This window comes from Bombyx mandarina, chromosome 13 (genome assembly GCF_030267445.1).
Source record: "Bombyx mandarina strain Sakado chromosome 13, ASM3026744v2".
Lineage (NCBI taxonomy): Eukaryota > Metazoa > Arthropoda > Insecta > Lepidoptera > Bombycidae > Bombyx > Bombyx mandarina.
This window is the reverse complement of record NC_143220.1, coordinates 10,207,841-10,224,521: the sequence shown is the minus strand read 5'-3', so window position 1 is coordinate 10,224,521 and position 16,681 is coordinate 10,207,841. Positions and strand designations below refer to the sequence as shown.

The window sequence follows — 16,681 nt, the reverse complement described above, 5'->3', positions numbered from 1 at the left end:
GTTCAAAAGTCCTAAAATTCGTGTGACGTACTTTATGGATGGCCCCTTAGTTGACATAATTATTTTGCCTATTAAAAGTACATTGTCTTAAGAGTGTTCTTTTCGATTATCGCGAGTCGCCGTCGTAGAAAAAAACCTTTACGTAAAAATAGTTAAACCCTAAAAGTAAGTAATTAAAACTACTTTTTAATATATGCATTTATTTTTATAGAAATCATTAAGAACATGATTTAGATCTGTATAAACGCAATATAAAACCGTAAAAGTAGTTTTAAGTAAAATCCTTTTTTTAATTAAGCCAATGGATTATACAGGCCTGAAAATGTAGGCGAGGGTTTTGTAACAGAGCGTGTCCCATGCATCAGACCGCTGAGTTTCTTGCCGGATCTTCTCAGCGGGTCGCAGTTCCGATCCAGTGGTAGATCCATGCTACTTGTATAGTATTTATTATTAACATATTAAAATTAAATTGTCTTACAATTTGGTTACGGTACCATATTTATTTAAAGATAGATTAGCTCACGTTTCGTCTGGTTTTAAGTGGTCACCTGAGCCTAACGCCTACAGACATTAACCACACCAATGCCGCCGCCCGTCTTGAGATTTGAGTTCCAAGTCTCAGTTCTTAGAGTATAGCGGCTGCAACACCTTTCAAATCGAAACGCCTTAGTGCACGGCAGAAATAGGCAAGGCGGTGATATTATTAGATTGAAATTTATGGTTCATATTTTGTAATAATGAAAAGTAAACCAGCGCCTGTTTCAAACAAATAGTTACGTTTAAGTAAGTGGTTAGGATAAAATATTATATATTCTATACAAGGAGTTGAAAAAAATATTTGTTACACAAACGAATTTTGTTTTCAGCTAATTCTATTTATTTTTATTAATGATACTACTATATTTAATTAAAAAACCTGTAATTTATAAACATATAACATAAATCGATACTATAAATTCGACTGAGATCAGAAAGAAAATCTCGACGTTTCGCTGCCAAGTAAATACTTAAGACACGTAGCTTTCCTATTTCTTTAATGTACGACCGCTAACCCCTGGGTAATCGGTTGATTACCCAAGACTCAGGCTACTGGAGGACTTTAGAATCGTGCAATTTTGCGTAAATTATTTATGTTAGGTTTGAAAGACGCGGCGAAACTAGTAAAGTTGCGGGCCACGCGGAGGACGTTTTAAAAAAATAGAAATAATATTTTATGAACGTTTATTCGACACCAAATCTGGCTTAAGACTAACTTATTACTAATCTTAATCTAACGGGAAGGGCATCGGACCACCGGTCCAGCAGATGCCGTCGTCTGCGAATTCCACAATTCAGCAGTAGAGTTCGCCGAAGATCTCCTTTGCATACTTGCGTCAGCAAAGGTGCCCGACGTAACTAGCTCCACACAAAGAGGCAGACTCATGGAGTTAATAAGTACCTAATAGTAACTCCATGGGCAGACTATAATAAACAATAACACCTTTGACATAAACATTTGACATTTGGACATAAGCAATACTACCCATAACTATCCAGTGGAAAAAAGCGCGGGAAACTTCGTTTATGGTAGACGTATTTTTCACGGTGGTGAAAATTTAATTTAATTTTATAGTTAAAACGCGGAGGATAAGCTGGTAGTGTAAGTTTTAGTAATATATGTAATCTTTGTATCATATTTGTGTATAGTCTCCGAACACCACGCTGAGCATCCCCCTCCCGACTAGGCGCGTCAATACCCCCGCCCCCGCCGTTCGCCCGATCACGATGTTCGACCAGCCCATACCGTGGGCCCCGAAGGTCAAATACTTAGGCGTCACCCTCGACAGTAGGATGACATTCCGCCCCCACATTAAGACGGTACGCGACCGTGCCGCCTTCATTCTAGGACGTCTCTACCCGATGATATGTAGGCGAAGTAAAATGTCCCTTAGAAATAAGGTGACACTCTACAAAACTTGCATACGCCCCGTCATGACCTATGCAAGTGTAGTGTTCGCTCACGCGGCCCGCATACACCTAAAATCATTTCAAATTATTCAATCCCGTTTTTGCAGGATAGCCGTCGGAGCCCCGTGGTTCGTCAGGAACGTCGACCTCCATGACGACCTGGACTTAGAGTCCATCAGTAAGTATATACAGTCGGCGTCCATGCGCCACTTCGATAAAGCGGCACGACACGAGAACCCTCTCATCGTGGCCGCCGGTAACTACATTCCCGATCCTGCGGACAGAATGGAAAGCAGTCGACGTCGCCCAAAACACGTCATCTCGGATCCTCCCGATCCACTAACGGTGCTTTTAGGTACTTCAAGCACCGGTCACCGTTCTCGTCGAACCCGTCGCTTGCGACGAAGGGCTCGACGAGTAAATTAACTCTCAGACACAGCCCACTGAGTTTCTCGCCGGATCTTCTCAGTGGGTCGCGTTTCCGATCCGGTGGTAGATTCTGCGAAGCACGACTCTTGCTAGGGTTCGTGTTAGCAACATCGTCAGGTTTGAGCCCCGTGAGCTCACCTACTAAAGTTAGGGTTACGCTGACATAGCCTCTCAAGGCTATCAGCTTAGGTAGGAAAAAAAAAAAAAAAAGTCATCGTATAGTTGGTAAGTTTTTATAATTTTTGTAAATATTGTATGAACGAGCCCCCCGATCTCGATCGGGGGGATGATGGCTATGTTGGCCTGAATCTCTCCGTGGGATCATATGTAACTGTTGTTTCACAAGATGAATTTGATAAAATGGATACGGATTGTTCGTTATCATCTCAGACAGGTGAAGGAAGTCGTAAACGAACACGTTATCTACGCCTTTGTCGGCAGTGTACGAAAAGGAGAAATAAGAAAGGTGGTTCTAGCGGTGATTACTGTCAGTGCGAAAGTTTGTGCAATATGGAAGATGAGTCAATTTTAATAAAAAAGATTACTTCTAAAAGTTCTAAACCTATATCTCAATCGACGTCATCTTCACACTCGCAAAATAATAATAATTCACATAAAACGTCCTCTCAACCATCAACATCTTATACGGAAAATTCAAATATCTCTCAAGACTCTAACGCGGGAAATTCAAATATCTCTCAAGACTCTAACGCGGGAAATTCAAATAACACGAAAACTACAGTAACCAATACAGACTCCCGTTGGATCGGCCGGACTGAATAAGTTCTTACTGATGTTTCCCCTTATTTGATACACGTTCAACGTATACAAAGTTCACCTGATGACGGGACCGTTCTCCATCCTATAACTTTTAGCAATTTTTTAAAGCAGAACAAATTTGAAAATATTATTCCCGGTAGTGTAAAACGTATAGGAAGAAATAGGTGCGTAGTTGGCTTTTCCGATTATAAAGACGCCAATAACTTTCTTAACTGCAATCTTTTGGAAACGAAAAAGTTAAAAGCCTTCATTCCGACTTTCAACGTGACAAGGATGGGGCTAGTTCGTGGGGTCCCTGTAGATTGGAGTGTAGAGGAAGTTCAACGAAATGTATCCGTTCCTTTAGGCTGCGGCAAAATACTTAAAATAAGACGTTTGAATCGCAAGGTGAAAATTAATGACTCGGTTTCTTGGAAACCCTCTGAATCCGTTGTAATAACGCTTGATGGGCAAGTTTTACCAAAACGGATTTTTATGTGCTATAATGCTCTTCCAGTAGAGATATATATTTTTCCTACAATACAATGCTATAAATGCTGTCGTTATGGTCATACCAAAGTACAATGTCGTTCTAAGACTCCAATATGTTATAACTGTGGAGGTCAACATGCAGGTGTCTCATGTGACAGGTCAGATGAAGATCCTCTATTCTGCGTAATGTGTAAAGTTGAAGGGTCTCATTCAGCGATAGACAAGTCATGTCCAGAGTTTGTGAGACAGACAGAAATCAAACTTAAAATGGCTCAGAGCTGCATGTCTTACGCAGAAGCTAGTAAATGTTTTCCTTCTGTTAAGCCTTCATACGCAGATGCACTAAGTTCAACAAGTCCAGAAGTACCGAAACCTGCATATGTTCCCACACCGATGTCTGCATCTCATAACAATTTTACTAATTCATCATATAAAAAGACAGTATTTTTAAAACCTCGGTCTCCTCCTAAGCATCAATATGGTTATGATCGTGTTGCTCATAAAAATTTATTAAAAGATTTCCAGGTTTCAGAGCCTAAAAATGGCTGTGCTCTGGTAGATAAAAGTAAAGAGGAAGAAAAGTCTGATGTCTTAGAAATGATACTAGCTTTATTAAGTACTTTAATAAACTCAAACTTACTAAAACCGTCCCACGTTGCCTCTATTAATGAAAAAATAAAATCAATTAATGTTAATAAAAATAATGGATTGCAAAATAATTCAATGGAATTGCAGGAGTATTGTTCCAAAGAAACATGATTTAATATATTTGTTAAATAAACATTCTCCTGTTGTTGTCGCATTATCCGAGACGTGGTTAAAGCCAGGATACCTATTTAAGGTCCCTGGATATACCTGCTTACGTGATGATAGATACGATGGCTATGGTGGTGTAGCATTACTCGTCAGGAACTCAATTGATTTTTCTAGAATATCGTTTTCTTCATTAATTTCTAATGATGCCATTAATATTGTCGGCATCAAAATTGATAATATTTCTATAGTTTCCATTTATCTCGCTCGTTCCTCTTTTATTATTCTCAATAGCATTAATAATTTACTCTCTTCACTTAGTGATCCATTCCTACTATTAGGTGACTTTAACTGTCATCACCAAATGTTTGGTTGTGGCACCACTGACACCAATGGTGTACATTTAGTAGAAATATTAGATTTACAAAACTTGTGTTTACTTAATACTGGCTCACCAACCAGACGCACAAAGCCTAATGAGAAGCCTAGTGCAGTTGACTTATCAATTTGTACCCCAGATCTTGCTTCTTCTCATTCTTGGTACACCTCATCATCTACTTTTGGCAGTGATCATTTCCCGATTATCATATCCTCTCCTATTAGACGCCCTCCTTATCAAAAACGAGAACCTCGTGTGAAATATAAATTAAATAATGCTGATTGGTCTGCATTTAAGAACCTTGTCGAATCTAAAATAAAAGATTTGCCTGAATTAGTTAGCGGTGGTGAGACCAATTCTTCTAGAGCTCTGGCTACATGTTTAATAGAATCTGCCGATCAGATTTTTTCTGTTAAACGAAATCCATCCAATAAGATTCCATATCCTCCATGGTGGGATAGAGAATGTATGGATGCTGTAAGTAAAAGAAAGGTAGCTGAGAGAGTCTATGCTGAGGACATGTCTAATGAAAACTTAGATATTCTCAATGAAGTTATTTGTATTACACGTAAATTCCTCAGAGATAAAAAGCAGGAAGGCTGGAAAACATTTTGTACTTCTTTATCTCCTTCTACGTGCCCTACAGAAGTTTGGCGCAGTATTAAACGATTTCGGTCTGCTTTCAAAGAATCTTTATCATCTTCACTTCCCCCTTCTTTAACAAATGCCTTTTTAGACAGATTAGCTCTTCCATCAGTTGCTGAATCCATCTACTTTCCTTTAGAATCATCTTTGACAGATGACTCTTCCTCTTTAAACTTTCCTTTTTCACTACATGAATTAAAAGGTGTGCTTTCACATGTGAAAGATTCATCTCCAGGTCAGGATGGTATTATGTACTCATTTTTATCTCATCTTGGTAATAGTGCTTTAATGTATTTTTTAAATTTAATAAATTCAGTCATGGTCACAGGTAATATTCCTGAAACATGGAAGTCTCAAGAAGTTATAGCGATTAAAAAACCTAACAAACCTACCAATGATGTTGCCTCATATAGGCCTATTGCGCTGTCCTCTGTTTTAACTAAGGTTACTGAACATCTTGTGAAGAATCGTTTGGAATGGTTTATTGAAAACAATAAATTCATAGCCAATAGTCAATACGGTTTCAGGAAGTCAAAATCTACAATAGACAATTTAGCTATATTAACCACAGATATTCGCTTAGCTTTTTCGCGCGATGAAGATATTGTAGCTGCCTTTTTGGACATCGCTGCCGCTTATGATAATGTGAACATTTCTATTTTACAACGCAAATTATTAGAGCTACAGGTTCCTACATTATTAATACATTTTATCATCAATTTACTATCCTGCAGATACATATCATTAATCGTTCAGAAAGACGGTAATACTACTGAGTTAAAGCGTACAGTTTTTAAAGGCCTTCCCCAAGGTTCAGTACTTAGCCCACTTTTATATAACATTTATACATATGATTTAGAATCATCTTTATATTCCCACATAAATGTGCTACAATATGCAGATGATCTGCTTTTTTATTCCGTAAATAAATCTATAGATATCGCTTGCAATTTCATGTCTAATTCACTTAATAGTTTAAATGTGTGGTTAGTTAAAAATGACTTAAATTTATCCGTATCCAAAAGTTCAATAGTCGTATTTTCTAAAAAACGTACAACTCCTGTCATAAATGTGACCTTCAATGGTCAATCTTTGCCATATCAAACAAAAATTTAATTTTTAGGAGTTATATTAGATTCAAAATTGTCTGGACTTGCCCATTATGAACATATTGATATGAAATGTGCACAGCTACTTAATATCATGAAATGCCTCTCAGGTGTATGGTGGGGTGCTCATCCGTTTTCTATGAAACTTGTGTATAACGCTCTTGTAAGATCTGTTCTAGATTATGGCACATTTCTATTAGATGGTGGAAGTGTTTTGGGGAGTAAAAAACTTGATGTCATTCAGTCAAAAGCTTTGAGAATTGTGACAGGAGTGATGAAATCTTGCCCAACCAATGCATTACAAGTAGAATGCTGCGATCCTCCTTTAAAATTAAGAAGGTAATTTCTAAGCGATCGATACTTGTTCAAATCTATGCAGTTTTCTGACCATACTCTTCATGGAAAACTGCATGAATTGAACAATATTATTCAGACATCCCGTTATTGGAGTCACAAATCATTACCATGTCTAATAAAAAGCTTTCGTAAATTTTTAACAATACACAGCCACATTCATCGATCTCCATCATTATCCATATTTATGACACAATTCAATTCTTTAATTCTAGCTCCGGATATAAGATATGATATAGGTGTCGGTAAACAAGATATTCTGGAGACAAATATTCGTTTCATGAGTAGCGTTGAGGAACAAAATTGGAGTGGATGGGATTATATTTTTACAGATGCCTCTAAAATCTCTATTGATGATTGTGTTGGAGTCGGTCTAGTTCATTGGCAACATAAAATAATACAAAAGATTAAACTTCCTCCTGAATCCTCTGTTTTTACTGGAGAGTGTTTTGCTCTTTTAAAAGCTGTAGAACTGGTTATTTTATTAAAATCTAAAAGAACAATCATATTTTCAGACTCAAAAAGTGCACTACGAACTATTGAAAAATTTCCATTCCAAATGAAACCTTGTTATCCTATTATTTGCGAAATACGTGATAAGCTTTTGATATGTTCTCAAATAAATCACACCATTATCTTTGCATGGATTCCAAGTCACTGTGGGATTAAAGGGAACGAGAAAGCCGATCAGCTTGCCAAAGAAGCTATAAAGGATGGAGACTTAGTCCCGTACATTAATTATTGTCATGATTTGACTGCTCTTCCCAAAACCTATCTTTGGGAGTCATGGAATGATGTTTGGTTGAGAAGCAGCAAGTTCAAAGGCAAACTTTATGCTGAAATTCAACCCTTGATCTCCAGTAAACCATGGTTCTTTAAAGCTAAAAGTTCTAAAATTGTCACTTCTATCATTTCCAGAATGCGTTTAGGACATGTATGTACACCTCATCATTTAGCAAGGCTTCGTATTGTTGATAGCAATATTTGTGAGTGTGGAGAAGATATTGGTGATCTCGACCATATTTTCTTTTCTTGTTCCCAATATGACCGCACCTCCTTTATGAATTCCTTACAATTACTACAGGTTCCGTTTCCGACTAAAATCTCCTGCCTTTTGCTTTATCCTTTATTGTATTATAATGTATTATCCTCTTTCATAATCAATAATAATATTAAGATTTAATATATTTTATTTATTTTTATTAATTTATTTCCATATCTTGTTTTTAACTAGCTTATCCTTTTGTTTCCTTTTGACGACTTTGTCGCGTGTAGTTTCCCTACCTTTCACTTGAAACTGGCATAAAGTTAAAACTATTGCCATAAAGGAAAAAAAAAAAAAAACTATCCAGTGCGTTCTGGTTTGAAGGCTGCAACAGCTTTTAGACAATACTAGTGACGTCAGCAGTTTGATCTAGATGTGAAAGATTTCTGTTCGAATTGGTAGTGGGAACTTTATAAATCGAAGTGAGTGTATATTTTTCTAGTTGAACCGATATAAATACTTCTTTTTATTTATAAGCTTTTTATTAATAATATTATTTAAAGCTAGTGTTTCTCTTTTTTTTTGCCGTATAGGCAGACGAGCATACGGCCTACTTGATGATGAGTGGTTACCGTCACTCATGGACGTCAGCAATTCCAGAAGCAGAGCCAAGCCTCTGTTTACCGTAAAGTACTCTCCACAAGCCTCGTTTGAAGAAGGACATGTCATAGCGCTCGGGAAACACCGTGGAGGGGAGCTCATTCCAAAGCCGAATGGTACGTGGCAAAAAAGATCTGTGGAAACGCACTGTGGATGAACGTAGTGGCTCCAGATAGTATGGATGAACTCTACTCCGATGGCGGGCGGTGCGATGGTAAAAACGAGACGATGGTATCATCTTTTGGGATTAACGACGGAGGGGAAGATCTTCCACCAAGCGGGTGATATTGCTCGGTAGACCGACGGTCCGTATGTTGTTGTTCGGAACTTATATATATGTGAGCTTAACTTGAAAATGTCGTAAGCGAGATTCAGGCATCTGTCAAATATCGTGCGTTATATGATGGCTACCGCCACAATCTCTATCACTTCTTCAGAGCACTTGAAGTCTTTAGTCCCATTAAAAAATTATCAAGATCGAACCAGTCGTTATCCACTATGAGCACGTATGTATACCAGTACAAAAAGGTATAACATATATCAAAAGAAAATAATCACGATTATAGCAGGTTTGCAATACCGAGCACTGACTAAAGATAGTTGGAAGTAGCGAACAACAGTGTGTAGAGCACAATTTCAAACCCAACTTCACTTATACTGTAAAAACGGAGACCTTAGAACCCATATTTCAAGGTAGGTATTTATCTTGTAGATGTCTATCTGCTCCGGTAAACATTTAACATCAGGGAGACCCTGAGCTCGTCCATCCATCTAAGCAATAAATAAAAAAATATAATATATCTAAATATAAAAATTTGAAATTAAAACTAGGGAAGGCTGCGTTTACGATGGAATGAAAGTAGACTGAGGATTACTTATTTTTGTTTGGCATTTTAAGTTTAGCAAGACATTTTCAATATGTGATTTAGGTTAAGAAAGGTCTGGATCATATTTTTGTTTTCCTACTATGTACTGAAAGCGAGATTCTCACGAGTTTATTGTATTCTTTCCGATTGTAATACCTCCTTCTTAGTTAATGAGATACTTCTCCTGAAGTTATAAGGAATAATAAGCTAAATTTGTTGCATACACCGATGTTCTTTTTTTTTCATTATTACATAGATGGGTGGACGAGCTCAGAGCCCACCTGGTGTTAAGTGGTTACCGGTGCCCATAGATATCTACGACGTAAATACCACCACCCACTTTGATATATGAATTCTAAGGTCTCAGTATAGTTACAACGTCTGCTACACCCTTCGAACCGAAGCGCATTACTGCATCATGGCAGAAATAGGCAGGGTGGTGGTACCTACCCGTACGGACTCACAAGAGGTCCTATCACCAAAAAGCGCTCCAATAAATTGTAATTTTAATATCTAATTAATTAAAACAGCTGTTGGGGGCCAGAAGTACTCGATGGTCGACCACGCACCGGTAAGCGTAGCGTGGGTATTCCTCCCACCAGTTGGACCAGCGTCACGCTAAAGATCGCGGCTATTCGCTGAATGTAGGCTGCGCCGGAACAGTTACGGTGCCGAACCTTGTAGGAGGCCTATAGCCAGCAGTGACCGTCTGTGGGCTATATATAAAATACAAAACGATTTAATCCTCATTTTTGTTAACGTTTTCCAATTCGTAGCTGATGTTCTTTCGGAATGGCAATACGTGCGAATTATGTATCATATAGGCTTATATGAGTCATCGTCGACTCATAAACGACTTCCAAGATAAAGGAATAGTGTTGTATAATAAAAACGAAAGCAGTCTTTAATAATAAATTTGCGTATAAATTAGTGGTAATTCGTATAGTCAATTTCGCAGGTAAATACCACTATTACCTATTTCTGCCGCGAAGCAGCCGTGCGTTTCGGTTAGAACGATGGGACAGCAGTTTTACCATACCATGGAGATTTCGATTTTTTGCCTCAAAGTCGGTGATCGCATTCGCGTTCTGATGCCACACCAGGCCTTGGTAACCGGGTTCTGACCCCGACCAGATATCGGACGTCGGGTGAGAGTGTTAAGGGTGTTGGTAATCAAATAAACAAGCGGTGAACTCGATTGACCCTCATACAAGGATTATAAAAACTGTCTGTAGCAGCTTCGACGCGCTACTGGACGCGCTTTAAATGCGATTGGCATTAAATATAAAATTGCCAAAGGGGTAAATAGCACTAAATGTTATAATACTTTTCGTTATATTCTTATCACATATAATTGTTCAGGTAAAACAAATTACTGTCGTTTATGAATAGCTTTGGTACACCAACCCTATACGTATTAAAATAGTGTTACGCCGGTAAAAGTAGCGCCATCTATCGCCGAATAGTCGAACGAATATCGAAGGATCTAGTAGCACCTAGAACACTCGAGAAGTACAAGGCCATCTATTGTCAGATAGCGGAAACACAATACTAGAGATGTGTGGAATATTCTCGATAATTCTAGGGATGTGGTATCGGCTATAAAAGCGTTGCAGAGATGGCACGCAGTCAGTCAGTAATCGGAACTACTCGAAGCGAAATAGCGAACGGATCACGTGAAGCGAAGCGGAAGAAGCGAATTGAGAGTTTTAAAGTGTTTGTTGAGTGTTTTAAAAGTGTTCTAAGTGTTGAATACAGTTTTTTAAGTTTTACTTCGGTAGAATTTTATTTATCCCGAGCCCCAGCGCGTAACAATAGAAATACTTATCAAGAAGACATTTTACTAAAGTAGACTCCTTATCCTCTTCCTCCTTGCGTCGTGTTCGTCAGTGCCGAGGGTCGTGACCTTTACGGAGCACTTTTGTTTGAACTAAATTACTCCACTCCTTCCTGTCTTCTGCACAGTGGATAGCGACATAGATGTTGGAGTCCATTGTCGTCTTAATTTGATCGGACCAGGGACTACGCTACCTAGCCCTCTTTCCTTACACTTTACCGACATAGGCCGTCACAATTGACTAAAATTTAATAGATTTTTTAGTTTTATATAATAAAGTCCGTTATTCCGTTTGAATTTAAAAACGTAACGCTTTTTTGGGGACGATTGATTTTACTGCTTAACACACTGATGCGGGGTCTTGTCACTGATGGTAGGACCTCTTGTGAGTCCGCGCGGGTAGGTACCACCACCCCAACTATTTCTGCCGTGAAGCAGTAATGCGTTTCGGTTTGAAGGGTGGGGCAGCCGCTGTAACTATACTTGAGACCTTGATGATGATTCATCCGACCGATTTCGGCCATGGCGACCACTTTGACTCCTATCCGTCGATTTGGCGCTCGTGTGCTCGAAGATGGCTTATATAGCCTATCTTTGCGGCAAAACTCCTTGCGCATTGAGGGCACATAAGCACGCCGTTCTCATAATTATAGGTTATGGCAGCAGGTAGGCGGGCCTTCAACTGGTCGCGTTTGTAATCAAGGTCAGCTTTACGCTGATCCTCGAACTCGCGTACTTTGCTGTTCACCATCCTGCGCCATTCTAGCCGCTGTGCTGCCAAGCGCTCCCATTGAGAGGGCTCTATATCACATCTCTTCATGTGTCGTTTCACGACATCCTTGTACCGCAGGAGTTGTCCGCCATGCTTTCGCTTGCCATCCTGCAATTCAGAGAAGAAGATGCGCTTCGCCACTCTTTCCTCCGTCATGCGTGATACATGACCGCACCATCGAAGCTGCCGACGCATTAAATAGGTCTCAATGCCACCAACATTGGCACGTCGCAAGACTTCGGTATTTGGCACTCTATCAGACCATCTGATTTTCATGATGGCACGAAGGCATTTAAGGTGGAAGCGATCCAGAGTGCGAATGTGGCGGCGGTACACACACCACGACTCGGAGGAGTATAGGAGGCTTGGCAGCACAATTGCCATGTAAACTGAGATTTTAGTGGCCAACTTAAGTTCGTGTGAGCAGAAGACCTTGGAATATAGCTTTCCAAATGCTGCAGCAGCGGCACCGACCCTGCTATTGATCTCATCATCAAGGTCACACTTGGATGTTAAAGTGTTCCCCAGATAGCGAAATTTATCCACCTGCTTCAATACATCCTCACCAAGCTTTATGGTTAGTGTCTCGTGACCGTGACTGTCCAGGGACATCACCTCCGTCTTATTGACACTAATCTTCAGGCCGAATTTACGGCAGGCTTGGTGAAAAACGGACATCAGCTGTTGCAGGCCGTCTGAGGATTCTGCTAAGAAGCACAAGTCATCAGCATAAATGATCTCAGTGATCAATGCATACGACACTTTGGTGCGAGCCTTAAGTCTAGCCAAATTGAAAAGACTGCCGTCCGTACGGAAGCGGATGCGGACTCCTTGGGAAACAGTTTGTAGAACCTCTCTAACTACGACCGCAAAGTACAAGGCGAACAGAGTAGGCGCTAAGACGCATCCTTGCTTCACCCCACAGGTAACGGGGAAGAAGCCCGTCTGTTCACCATCTACAGTGACGCAGCATTGCATGTCGTCATGCAGGAGTCTAAGAAGCGCCACAAACTTTTCTGTGCATCCGAGCTTCCGTAACACCAACCATAAGGCTTCGCGAGGCACGCTGTCAAAAGCCTTCTCCAGGTCAACAAAACAGAGGTACAGCTGACGACCCTGTTCTCTGCTCTTTTCTTGTAGTTGACGCACAGAGAAGATCGCTTCGCATGTGCCTCGATCCGGTCGAAAGCCAAACTGAGTTTCGGGCAGGATCTTTTCAGATGAGACCTTAGAACTTATCTCAAGGTGGATTTATTTACGTTGTAGATATCTACGGGCTAGAGTAACCGCTTAGCACCAGGTGTGCTGTGAGCTCGTCCACCAAACTAAGCAATAAAAAAATTTCTTTAAATGAAATAGATTCTTAAGAACTAAACTCCAATAAAAATAAATTTAATGTACGCCTTCTCCGTGTTACTTGTTGTTCCAAAAATGACAACAGTGCCAATCGTTGCGCCATTTTTCAGTTGGGCAATGCAACTTGCGTAGGCACTGCACCTTGATTGTTTTTCTGCGTGCGGCTTCAGAGTTCATTGTTAAAAACTTAGCGTGAAACGTAGAACTGTATACATTAATAAACAAATCCATCATCACGTAACTCATGGGAATTTGTAACGTGATATAATTGGAAATTGCTTTTAGCTATCGCGTGATCTAAAACAGCGCCAAAATTTCGCGAACACATGAAATTTGAAAATTGTGTTGGGAAAGTACCCGTAAATTAGTATTCTGTGCAATGTAATGTAATTTTATGAGTCGATCGTTTTGAATTTTTTTACTGTCATTCATAATTCATTCATGGTCAAAAATTTTTACTGTCATTCATTCATGGTCCGCACGGGTAGGTACCACAACTAAGGGGAGGTCATAAAATTCGTAGGTTTAATTTTTATTACACGACGTTATTCCTTCATCATGGGAGTCATTCGTAAGCACTTATTCGTATGTAGGCTACTGGTGGTAGGACGTCTTATGAGTCCACATGGGTAGGTACCACCACACCACCCTGCCTATTTCTGCCGTGAAGCAGTAATGCGTTTCGGTTTGAAGGGTGGGGCAGCCGTTGTAACCATACCATAGATATGTATGAGCTTCAGTAACCACTTAACACCAAGCGGGCTGTGAGCTCGTCCACCCATTTAAGCAATAAAAAAATATAATAATAATAGCGTCGCGTAGTCAGCATTGCATGGTTCCTACCGCCTCTTCAATAATTATTTGTGTACATTTTTAAATCCTTCCATTTGTGGTTATTGAATAACGTAATATTTTGTAAGGTGCTGCTATTTTGGTTATTATTGTGGTGGGGCCGATGAGCTCACGGTTCGCCTAATACTAAGTTGTGGCTACGATGTTCGACATCGGCGAGTAAAACAACTCGCAGAAGGAGGCGGCGGCAAGGAAGAGGGAGTGCTCTTCATCCCTCGCGGCGCAGCGATTCCGGCCCTATGAGAAGGCGTTCGTCTCCCGGTGATAGTCACGGGGCGACTTGAGGGGGTCGAGGCTGCATCGCATGCTACCGTCACTCTAACCTTATGGCTGGAGGATGGGACGACGCGTCGGCAGCTTTGATCCACGCTGCTGTCGTCACTGTCATCGCCGAACGTGCTGTGGAACATACCCCAAGCGCCCCCTAGGTGTGGATACCAGGTAAGAGTTTCGGCCTACTGCCTATTTTACATAAGGGGTTCTGCTTTTAAAAAATGTGCAACATTCGATTATCGATTTTCAGTAGTTTTTTTTATTCAGCTTAGACAAGAAAGATGGATACTTCGAAAATTCGAGTGATTTTTGAATACGAGTTCCGACGCGGAACTAACGCTGCAGAAACAGCTCGCAATATCAATGTTGCGTATGGTGAAGGGACTGCTAATGAACGCACCGTGCGATTTTGGTTTAAACGCTTTCTTGTCCTAAAACAAAGCTTACCAATAAAAAGGTAATGGTAACTATGTGGTGGTCTCAACATGTTGTTATTTACTATAGCTTTCTCCGGTCTGGTCAAGCAATAACGGCAGATGTCTACTGTGCCAAATTCCGCACAATGATAGCAAAACATGCAGTGAAATAGCCCCGACTCATGAATCGATCTTCACCATTATTGCTCCAAGATAATGCAAGACCTCATACCGCACGAGAAACCGTTTTAACTCTACAGGAACTGCAATTAGAAACCATTCGTTACCCTCCGTATTCACCAGACCTTGCGCCAACGGACTGCCATTTTTTTTTCGTGATTTGGACAATTTTCTACGTGATAAAAAGTTTTCATCCAAAGAGGCAGTACAAAATGCTTTCACACCGTTTGTAGAATCTAGATCACCAGAGTTCTATCGCAAAGGCATAAATGACCTTCCTATTAGATGGCAGCAATGTATAGATAATAATTAAATATGTTAAATGAAAAAAAAAACTAATATAATTATTTCAGTACAAATCGGCAATTTCATACTTTAACCCCTAATACTTAGAGATTTAGAATACGATCTATATCTAACAAGTAAGGCGAGCTTATAAAATTTGTAGGTTTAATTTTTATTACACGACGTTATTCCTTCATCATGGGAGTCATTCGTAAGCACTTATTCGTATGTAGGTTACTGGTGGGTAGGACGTCTTATGAGTCCGCACGGGTAGGTACCACCACCCCGGTTATTTCTGCCGTGAGCAGTAATGCGTTTCGGTTTGAAGGGTGGGGCAGCCGTTGTACTGTAAAAACGGAGACTTAAGAATAATATTAATAATAATAATAATCTCATGGTAGGTGGCGGAATTTACGTTGTAGGTGTCTATGGGCTCCGTTAACCACTTAAAATCAGGTGGACTGCGAGCTCGTCCACCGATGCAATAAATAAAAAATGTGTTGTGTTTCAAGTATGGTGCTTTATCGTTCCTATAATTCTAAATCCTATAATTCTATTCCTATGTATTCTTAAGGAATGTTAGACGGTTGGTCATGAATCTGGAAGCACCGCGTTAGAAACATGTACAGTAATACCCACCCCGATAAACCCACTACAACACGCTCACTAGCGACCGTTTTGACAAATATGTTGGCACCATTTTCCGATTAGTTCCCATATTTACACAATAACTTTGACGTTGCTTGAATTTTAAAAAGGCTCGAACGTTTTTAGAAACCTTCCACCATCACTCACCCATTTAAAACAATTTACATACCTTTGTTTACTTGTTACACAAAATGCTTAACCATTGTTTTTATGTAACTAGGGATGGGACTGTAAAACGATCTTAAGTCAAATTTTATGTAACAGAAAAATGTGTACGTTTTTGAAATCAGCCTGAAATATTGTTTCTGAAAGCCTCCATTGTACGGTCGCGAGCGCAACCGGTCCGGTCACTTATCGAAGCGTCCATTATTACGGGAACCAGTTCGATTCTGCATTGCGGCACAAAGTGAGCGGCGGAAAGGCCCTCGTGCCGGCTGCAGTGGGTCAATTAGAAATGGTTAAACTAAATAATATCACGGATTAACATTTACACATGCGGCTAGGCGGTGGGCAGAGAGTGTCGCGGGAGCCCCGGTCACCGCAGTCGCATTTCGCGCCCCGATCGGTCACCGCGTACGAGTCCCGCACGCACGCTTACAACGTAACGCACGCTTCCCGCCATTGATTCAAAATTCGAATGCTATTCAATAATTTCTTGTTTTTTTTTTTTTTTTTTGTTTTTTT

General features: G+C 40.1%; 1 protein-coding gene and 1 pseudogene across 11 annotated transcripts in view; both read left to right on the top strand.

Moving 5' to 3' along the window:
- Window positions 1-2,631: 2,631 nt before the first annotated feature.
- Window positions 2,632-4,793, top strand: LOC149501635 (uncharacterized; annotated as a pseudogene).
- An 11,590-nt stretch (window positions 4,794-16,383) lies between these two features.
- The window catches only part of LOC114244042 (uncharacterized), a 116,559-nt gene continuing 116,261 nt past the window's right edge, over window positions 16,384-16,681 (top strand). For 5 of the 11 annotated variants that reach the window (XM_089732468.1, XM_089732466.1, XM_089732462.1 and 2 more), the window contains exon 1: window positions 16,387-16,598. The gene's annotated coding sequence lies outside the window, so the exon portion shown is untranslated. Of the gene's footprint in view, window positions 16,599-16,681 lie in introns of all 11 variants that reach the window. The other 6 variants (XM_089732467.1, XM_089732461.1, XM_089732469.1 and 3 more) reach the window with 3 other exon arrangements.